Source organism: Setaria viridis, chromosome 5, assembly GCF_005286985.2.
Source record: "Setaria viridis chromosome 5, Setaria_viridis_v4.0, whole genome shotgun sequence".
NCBI classification, from domain to species: domain Eukaryota; kingdom Viridiplantae; phylum Streptophyta; class Magnoliopsida; order Poales; family Poaceae; genus Setaria; species Setaria viridis.
The window spans coordinates 10,637,873-10,647,639 of record NC_048267.2 but is presented as its reverse complement, the minus strand read 5'-3'; positions in this window follow the sequence as shown (position 1 = coordinate 10,647,639).

Here is a 9,767-nt window from a genome sequence, read left to right as displayed (position 1 = left end):
GATGTCGCACGTCGTCGTCGGTATTATTTTTGACCTACTGCGATCATATTATATACACGTAGTACGTAGCTGTAAATTCAGTAAGGCATTGGTTAGGTGTCGACTCCATTACATGGATCTTCAGGCTTTGTCAGGTGCTCTGGTTGCATTGGGTAAGGTCGTTTTCTCAGATGATGCGTGGTCACACACACAGGCTGTAGGCAATTTCAAATCATTGCAAAACTTGCGCGCACTCATCGATCCTGTCATTACCCGCCAACAATCAATCAGATAGGCATTAGGGTGAAGGCAGCCACGCACTCTCCATCAAAGGAAGCAACCACTACTGGCTGTGCTTTCGGCTGGTACGGGGCCGCGGCCCTGCTGCATCAACGACGTGGCCTAGTTGCAGGTTTGCAGCAGGCAGGTGCATTGACTTTGGAGCCCTATTTTAGCAGCTGCAAATTCCTAATCCTGCCCGGATTAAACTGTGAAGCAGTCAACGTAAGTGCCAGAAGAGCGCACAGCACAACGCGAACGGGTGGGGAGGAAGAGGAGGACCATGTAGTCGTCCATGCATGCGACGCACGAAGGTGCCAGACGTAGGCTGCAAGGGATGTTGACGGTCAGCTTGGCATGGAACGGAAAAGGATCTCGCGTGCCCGTGTCATGTGACGATGCAGGTTGCTGTTTCCCTTTAAGCTGGTGGATTTGGTGCGGATGTAACACCGGCAACCACGACCTACGATTGGTCCTGAAAGGGCTTTATGCCTTTATCCACACACACGGATGATTGGTGCCGCATGCTCTCGCCTGACGAAATCTTGGGTGAATCCGTGAATGCTGAGCCTGCATTGCTTGTTTTGGAGAAAAATAAACATGCTCTCTGCTGGTGCCTGGTCACAGGGACAGGGTTTAACACAACTTAAAAGCACCTGAGAGCTCCTTGGCATCAGCTAAGTAACGTTAGCTAGAGACTTGTTTAGTTCTCAAATTGGAAGTGGCAAAGTTTGCATTTTGCTATAAATACGCAACTGTAGCATTTCATTTGTATTTGTGAATTATTGTCCAAACATTGACTAATTAGGTTTAAAAGATTCGTCTCGCAAAGTACAACAAAACTGTGCAATTAGTTTTTAATTTTTTGTTTACATTTAGTACTCCATGCATATATTGCAAGTTTAATGTGATCGGGAATCTTCTTTTTGCATAGTGCCAAAGTTGGAAAAAAAGGACTAAACAAGACCTAAGACGGTCTGGCATTTTGTGGTCGACGAGTTTACTGTGGCCGAATCATGTCACCAACATTAAGCTGTTGGCTGTAGCATGGATGTCACTGTAGCGTCAGAGCTTCATCTTCGTCCAAGTTGGTTCAGCTGTCCATCCTGATCGATGAGGCACGGTCCATCATATCACCAACATGTTTGATTATACTCCTATTTTAGAAGCTTACAAAAGTGTAATTTTGAACATATTCCTGATGGATGTGTTGGGCACTATGAATTTCCCACGAGAAGCTCACCTGCAAGGGCTTATTTGGGAAACGCACTAGGTTACCTTAGGAATTTTTTAGGCGGTAGCTTTAGGAGCTTTTGAATAAACTTGAAGTTTGAACTAAATAAATACAAAAGGTTTAAATCGCAATCTCCTCTCTGAAATAGGCACGAAATTCAGCGCGGTTCGGGACCAAATTTTGGATGGAACGGACTATTTGCCTTTCGGGCTATTGTTCCGAGCACGATAATCCACAAATGAAAAGAATCAGGAGGAAATGATCCTCCTCACCGAGCTGAGGCGCCCTCCCATTCATGCACAGAGCCCACAGAAACCGAGGCTGGCCTGACAATGCGAATTCGGCCCACTCTTCTTATTTCTTTTCTTCAATGTTCTTTTTATGGCTAATGAATTAGAGGTTTGTTATGGCACTTGAGAGGCCACACCTAAATATTCTGAAACGTTGATCTTTCAAAAGGGTGCGATAACTTGCAAAGTCGATGAGCTATATCAGAGAAAAATTTAGGGGGAAAACGAGGAAATGTTTTAGCTCAGTGTGTAAAACTTATGGTTCACAATTTGTTTTCGAGGAGCAAGGAAGGTTTTTTTTTCCTCACCGAACAAGCAACTATTCCCCACACAATGCCGCTCCCACCCCGCACGTGCCACTTCCCCAACCCCCGCCGGCGCAGGCACCCCAGCCTGCGCCGCCCAAGCTCAAGATCCTCCGCCGCCCACCCTCACCCTGCAGCGTCGTGGTCGCCTTGTGGACCTCATCTAGCAGCCCGCGCAGCACCCCGTGTAGCAGCACCCAGACGCCTCTCCTTTCTCAGATCCCGATCTGAGGAGGTACTTCACCGAAACCCCACCGCCCTCGCCAGACTGCGGTCGCCCGCGACCCCGTGAGGCGTCCCAAGTGCCCAACACGCTAGAGGAGGTGCAGCGCACCTAAGCGGAAGTGGTCAGGGCGCGCCATGTATCTCCTCCACCACGCACACAACGACCGGCACGGTAGCAGCTCCAATCCACCATTACTATCCCACCCAGGAGCAATTACTTTGCTCAACGCCACCTGTCACCTCCGCGGCAGGCCTACCGCCGGTCTAGCCCGGCGCGGCATCACCCCTCTCCTCAGCCCACTGAGGAGCCGGAGCCACGCTGGAGCCGCGTTCAAAGCCGGCACCGCGCGGGTCGTTACCAACCAGAGGTACGGCGGAGCACGGCGCATTCAAGACACGAGCGACGCCCCACTTCAACCGGGACACATCTGTCTCGTCGGGTTTACAAGCTTTCCACCAGAAGACGTTGAGGACCAATGGTGGTCACCCTTGGATGATGAGTGATTGACAACGTTGTGTTGAATTGATGTTGCCCTTGGCTTGTGATGTGCAGGTGTAGGATGCGACGTGACGGTCGACGGCGTGCGGTGAAGGTCAAGCGAAAGGTTCATACCGATGGACCAAGGGCGGTGAAGGATGAACGCGAGTAGGCTTGGACCGATGGACCTGAGGAGTCCGGGTGAAGTCACGGGCGGTCCACATGGTGCACGGCACGACGGGAGAACTGACGAGATGAAGACGGCGTTGGTCGAGTCGAGCGGGAGGCTTGGCAGATGCCGGACACGCGTCGACATCGTGGAGGTCGCGTGGCGGCCAAGCAAAGATGGACGGTTTGGGTGGTTTGGGCCTCAAAACCACCGCGCAGGCAGGTTTTCCGGTTTGGGCCTCAAAACCGGGGGCGAGCCCGGTGCGACTGGAGCTTCGAGAAGGAGGGCACGTGGCGTCATCGCGAAGCTTGTGTCGAGGCGAAGCAAAGTCGTGAAGGCGGCGTGTCCGTCCGATGCACGGATAAGCTTGGACCAAAATGCCCCTACGTGGGTAGTTATCTTAGTTGTAGCTGTAGGGGTAGTATAGTCTTTCGTCCTGGACTATAAATAGGGATGGTGGGCTGGTTATTTCAGCACCTCTTAGCTTAGCAACTCATTATCTTTTAGCTTAGAGGCTAGTCATGTGCTTAAAGTGAGAAGAGAGAGGAAGATTAGAGAGTGATTACTCTTTTCTCTTGATTTCTTCATCTTTAGTGTGTGGATGAAGGGAGGAGGCTAGTCCTCATCTTGTATAGAAGATGTTCTCGTGATTTAGCTTTATTTGTTATCTCAAATTGTGCTAAATCTTTGATTCCCGAGTGTTTTTCTTTTTCCCTATTTTCGGAACTTTTTTTGGGGAATTTTCGTTCATCATGTTTGAGCCCGAATCTCGTGAGATTGGTTGAAGGGAAATGTTGCTAAAACCTTGGAGAGCATCCTTGATATGATCCCCTTCTAAATCTCTTGCGGATCCGGCTTGGATTTCGAATTTCTTCCAAATCGTGTTCTTGAGTTAGGGTTTCGGTTTTCTCCAAGATTAGTGATGTAAACTTGAGCTTTTCAGGATTTGCTTTATAGATCTATTTGCCCTTGGGGTATTGCATCCTTGTCTCAAGTTTCATCTCGATTTGTGAAGTATGGGAGGAGATCCTATGATTTGAAGTCTCGCCTGTTCTTCTTGTTCTTCTTGTGTTCTTGTTCTGTTCGTCTCTTTTCATTCGCAGGAATCGTTCCACCGGGAAGGGGCAGGCAGCAGGCACTCACGTGCGTGGAGCGAGCAGCCTGGTCAGCGGTCCAGCTCACGTGTGAAAGGTGGCCTAGCTGTGCTCAGGTGCTTGAGGCCTAGCGTATGCCAAGCAGGCTCGGGCGAGGTGGCAGCAGCACGCGGCCCAGTTCAAGCCTGCTTGCTGCTCAGGCCGGCCACCAGGCCAAGTAGGCCAGCGCAGGTCACCAGGAGCACCAGACCGTAAGAAAAAATCCACTAGCAGACCATGCGAACGTCCAGCACAGTGAGCACCTCCTTTTGGGTCGTTAGTTGATTCATGCCATTGCTAATTAATCTTTGCTATTTTGTTTAGCATTTTAATCTCTAGTGTCTCTTGCTAATCAGTGCTACTTGCGTTAGTTTTTTTTATCACTCTTTGCTAGTCATGCCTAGCACTTAAATTAATCTTTGATTATGCATGCTTAGCTAGATAATTAGCTAGTAGTAAGCTTGGTTAACCCGGTGTTGAGAAAACTTGGTGGAGTCAATTCATATCTTGCTTCCGCTATGTCTTGTGCGTCTCTTATCGTTCCTAGGGTGAGCTTGTCACGAGTTGACTTGCGTCATCTTGACGATTGAACTCACGGTGTGGTTTGGGGTTGCGTTTGGGATATAGGCCTTGTTCTCGTTGAGAATTTTTTATAGACTCCCATTCACCCGCCCTCTGGTCGCTCTTTCGGTCCTTCAATTGGTATCAGAGCCGGTTAAAGTTTCTCCATACCCTAATCAGTTTCGAAACCTATTATGGCAACCTCTGATCGTTCTTCCTCGACCGCTACACCCTACTTTGATGGCTCTGATTATCGGTATTGGAAAACTCGCATGAGAGCCCATCTAAATAGTAGGGGAGTAGGGGTTTGGGAAATCACTCAGGATGTGACTTATGTGATTCCTGCTACTTGTTTGACTTATGATGAAAGGGATAAGTATCACGCCAACAGCAAGGCGGTTGATATTCTGTTTGTGAGTCTGAGTCGTGCTGAGTTCGATCGAGTCGAAGATCTCTCTCTTGCTCATGAGATTTGGTCTCGACTTCAGAGTTTCCATGAGGGAAATAGTCAGGTGAAGGCTAGACTCTTTGAGACTTATAGGCGTGAGTATGAGAACTTTGTTCATTTGCCTGGTGAGTCTGCCGATGCTTTGTTTCAGCGTTTCTTGGCTATTGTGAACAAGATGAAAACAAATATCACCGTCTTACTCTACACTGATCATGATAGAGCTTTAAAGCTCCTGCATGCCTTGGATCACGAAGTGTGGGGTACGAAGGTTGATGCTATCATCGAGTCACCGAATTATGAAACACTTTCCACTGATGAACTCTTTGCCAGGTTGAAATCCATGGAGGTTAACAAGAGGCTCCGAGCAAAACAAGGAGGCCCTACTGATCCAAATAGTATGGCTCTCATGTCAGGCTCTGGACAGCCTAAGTCTTTGAGTAACTCTTCTTCTATGTCGTTTGCCTTGTCTTCTTTGGTTTCTGTTTTAGAGGAGCAGCTGGAGGTTCTTGATAATGATGAGCTTGCCTTGATCACGAGGCGATTCATGTGCTTCAACGACAACCGCAAGAACAGGCGAAGGAACAACAACAACTGCTTCGATTGTGGTGAGCCAGGCCACTTCGCCGCCGATTGTCCCGACAAGAACAAATCCAAGAGTAGGTACGACTACAACAAGCACAAGAACAAGGACGGCACCAAGAAGAAGAAGAAGTACACCGACCGCGAGAAGGAGTATCGCAAGAAGGCCAAAGCGCGTGCCTTCATCGCCTCCCTCAGCGACGTCGACTCCGACACCGACGACCACACCGACTCAAGCTCAAGTGAGGAGGACGATGACCGCAAGGCAAAGAAGAAGGACGGCAAGAACTTCAATGGCCTCTGCTTCTACTCCGGTAAGAACCGCGACGGGTACTGTGTCATGGCTCTCAACTCCAAGAAGGATGACAAGGAAAGTGACTTCGACACAGAAACTGAGGTAAAGCCTACTCCTGAACAACTTGCTCTAGAAGTAGAAGAACTTAATGATTGCTTGATCAATCAAGACAAACTGCTTAAGAAGGCTGCTAAAGAGCGAGTTGAGCTTAAGGCTAAGTTAGAAAGTGCCTTGATTGAGATAGATATGCTTAAATCTGCTTCTACTGTTTCTGATGTTGTTGAGTGTGGTGAATGTGGTGTTCATATGGCTAGCCTTGCATCATTACAATCTAAGCATGCTTTGTTTGTAGATGAATTGGATTTGACTAGAGCTGCTTTAGATGAGGTCAAGAATAGACCTGTTTTGCTTGGTGCATGTAAGTCTTGCCTTGCTTTGCAAGTTCAGTTGGATGATGCATGTGCTAAGCTTAGTGCTTTAGAGAAGTCTGAGTTCATTGCTAGATCTAAACTTCCTGAATGCACTGTTTGTCCTGAACTCAAGCTTAATTTGCAACATGCTGAGGATGAAAATTCTTACTTGCGCACTGTTCTTAGTTGGGTGTCAAGTAGGGAACCTCAGCTAGGCATGATGATTCAGGAGTTCAAAAGGGCTGATGGTTTTGGGATTGGGTCTGTCATGAAGGATTGTCATTTTAATGGGTTGCACAAGTTCTTTGATGGGTTGTGTGAGAAGGTGGGTCAAAACAGTGGTGAGAGAAAGAAACCAAGTTACAACCAGTGTGAGCCACCGGCTGACTACACCCCTCGAGAGTCACCCACTAAAAATAGAGAGCAACCCAATCTAGCTTGTGAGCAAAACTTGTCTGAGTGTGTAAGAGATGGAGTTTTCATTGAGACACCACCCAAAGCACCCAAGAAAGCCATTTGGGTGGAAAAGCCAAACCACCTCAAGAACAAACTTGACACACTTCCAGAAATTGCTCCTAAGAAACCTCCACCAAAACCCCAAGACAAGCCACAACCTAGAGTGAATCCTCAGCCAAAACAGCATGCTAGATTCCACTATGAGTATTGCAAGAGATGGGGTCACCTTGAGGAGTTTTGCTTTCGCAAGAAGAAGGCTTTGAGGCGTGAGCGTGAGTGGGGCAACAGGGACATGTACCACCCTTCTCATGGTGTACATGCGCCTAGAGCAGCTCCTCCACCTCGTCGTGTGGATAGTGTGCATTTTGCTCCTTCGCGTATTTTTGCCACGCATGCTCCTCGCCATGATCAATATGGCCTAGGACAACATGGCCATGGCTTTGAGTCTCGGAGCTACAACGGACCACGTTTTCCCCCTAGCGTTGGCCGTAGCCCTCCTGTGAGACGAGAGATGGTTGATTTTGCTAACCCCACTCTTGAGCAAATGGTTCGACACTGGTATTCTACTTGTTTTTCTAACCCCAGTGTTGAGTCATATGCTCATCCTTGGTCTCCCTTTGTTTGAGCAGGTCGGAGGCCTGGAGAACACGTGGCTTATTGATTCCGGTTGCTCTCGACACATGACCGGTGATCACAGATGGTTCTCCAGCCTCACCCCGGTGATGACCAAGGAGTACATCACTTTCGGGGATAATAGTAAAGGTAAGGTGTTGTCTGAAGGTGTTATCAAGGTGAGTGAGAATTTCATGCTCAAGCGAGTTGCTCTAGTTGATTCTCTTGGTTTCAATTTGCTCTTTGTGTCGCAACTGCTTGATGATGGTTTTGAGGTCCGTTTTAAGCAAGGGACCTCAAGGATTTTAGACTCTCGAGGCGATCTTGTGTGTATGATCGTCCCCGAGGGTCAAGTGTTTCGAGTTGATTTTTCCAAGTCATTTGGTCTATCTCGGTGTTTAGTGGCTGGCTCATCTTCTGAACTTTGGAAATGGCATAGGAGATTGGGTCATTTGAGCTTTGATTTGCTTTCCCGCTTGAGTACTTTGGATCTTATTCGTGGTTTGCCCAAATTAAAGTTTGAGAAAGATCTTGTTTGTGCTCCCTGTCGACATGGGAAGATGGTTGCTGCTTCCCATCCACCTGTGAATCAGGTGATGACTGAACATCCAGTCGAGCTGTTGCATATGGACACTGTTGGTCCAGCTCGTGTTTGTTCAGTCGGTGGGAAGTGGTATGTGCTTGTGATCGTTGATGATTTTTCGAGGTATTCATGGGTTTTCTTCATGGAATCTAAGGATGAGGCATATCCTTATGTTCGAGATTTGATCTTGAGGTTGAGAAACGAGCGACCAAAAGATGCCATGAGAGCTATCCGCAGTGACAATGGCACATAATTCAAGAACGCTCGTTTTAAAGCCTTTTGCAATGATCTTGGTCTTGAACACCAGTTTTCATCGCCTTATGTCCCTCCTCAGAATGGTGTTGTTGAACGGAAGAATCGGACCCTTTGTGAAATGGCTAGGACGATGCTTGATGAGCATAGGCCGAAGCCGTCAACACTGCTTGCTATGTGTCCAATTGAATCTTTTTGCGAGCTTTCCTGAAGAAAACTTCTTATGAGCTGATGCATCGACATTCCCCCAAAGTGAGTCACCTGAGGGTGTTTGGCTGCAAGTGTTTCATTCTCAAGCAAGGAAATTTGGACAAATTTGAGTCTCGTTCTACGGATGGGATTTTTCTTGGTTATGCTTCTCATAGTCGTGCTTATCGTGTGCTTAACCTTGAAACTAACCGGATCGTGGAAACTTGTGAGATTACATTCGATGAAACTATGCCTTGCACAACTCCTGTCTTTGAAGTTGCAGGTGAACATGAAATGGGGCAAAGCATCTTTGAGGAAGAGGAAGAGTGTGTAGATGGTGGTGAGGAAGAGGATGATGAAATTGACCGAGCTCCAGCTGTTGCACCTGTACCTTCTACTTCGACTACGAGAGTTGATGGCCCTACCTCTACTTTCACTACTTCGAGCCATCAACCAGTACCACTACAAGATGAAGAAGAAGAAGATCAGAGTGATCCAGCTGCTGTTGAGGGGGAGGCGACTTCAGAGCGAGAGGCTCCACGGCACATTCAGCGTTGTCATCCTCCACAACAGATGATTGGTAACTTACATGAATGCACCACTAGGCACAGCTCTAGGCAGATTTCACACTTTGCACATTCTGCATTTGTTGCCTCTTTCGAACCCCGAGATATTGGACATGCTCTATCTGATTCAAATTGGGTTAATGCCATGCATGAGGAGTTGGAGAACTTTGAGCGAAACAGGGTTTGGGTTTTAGTTGAACCACCTCCGAATTGCCATCCTATAGGAACAAAATGGGTTTTCAAAACCAAACAAGGTGAGGATGGGTTGATTGTGAGAAACAAAGCGAGGTTGGTTGCCCAAGGTTTTAGCCAAAAAGAAGGGATAGATTATGAGGAAACCTTTGCTCCTGTTGCCTGTTTGGAAGCAATTAGTATCCTTCTAGCCTTCTCTGTGGCTAAAGGTTTTAAGCTCTTCCAAATGGATGTGAAAAGTGCCTTCCTAAATGGTTTCATAGAGGAGGAAGTGTATGTGAAACAACCCCCTGATTTTGAGAGTCCTAAATATCCTGATCGTGTTTTCAAACTCTAGAAAGCTCTCTATGGCCTAAAACAAGCACCCCGAGTGTGGTATGCTAGATTGAAATCCTTTTTGCTTGGGAATGGGTTTGAAATGGGATCAGTTGATAAAACACTCTTTCTCCTCAGGCAAGGCAATGGCTTATTGATTGTTCAGATATACGTGGATGATATTATCTTTGGTGGTTCTTCTCATGCTTTGGTTGCC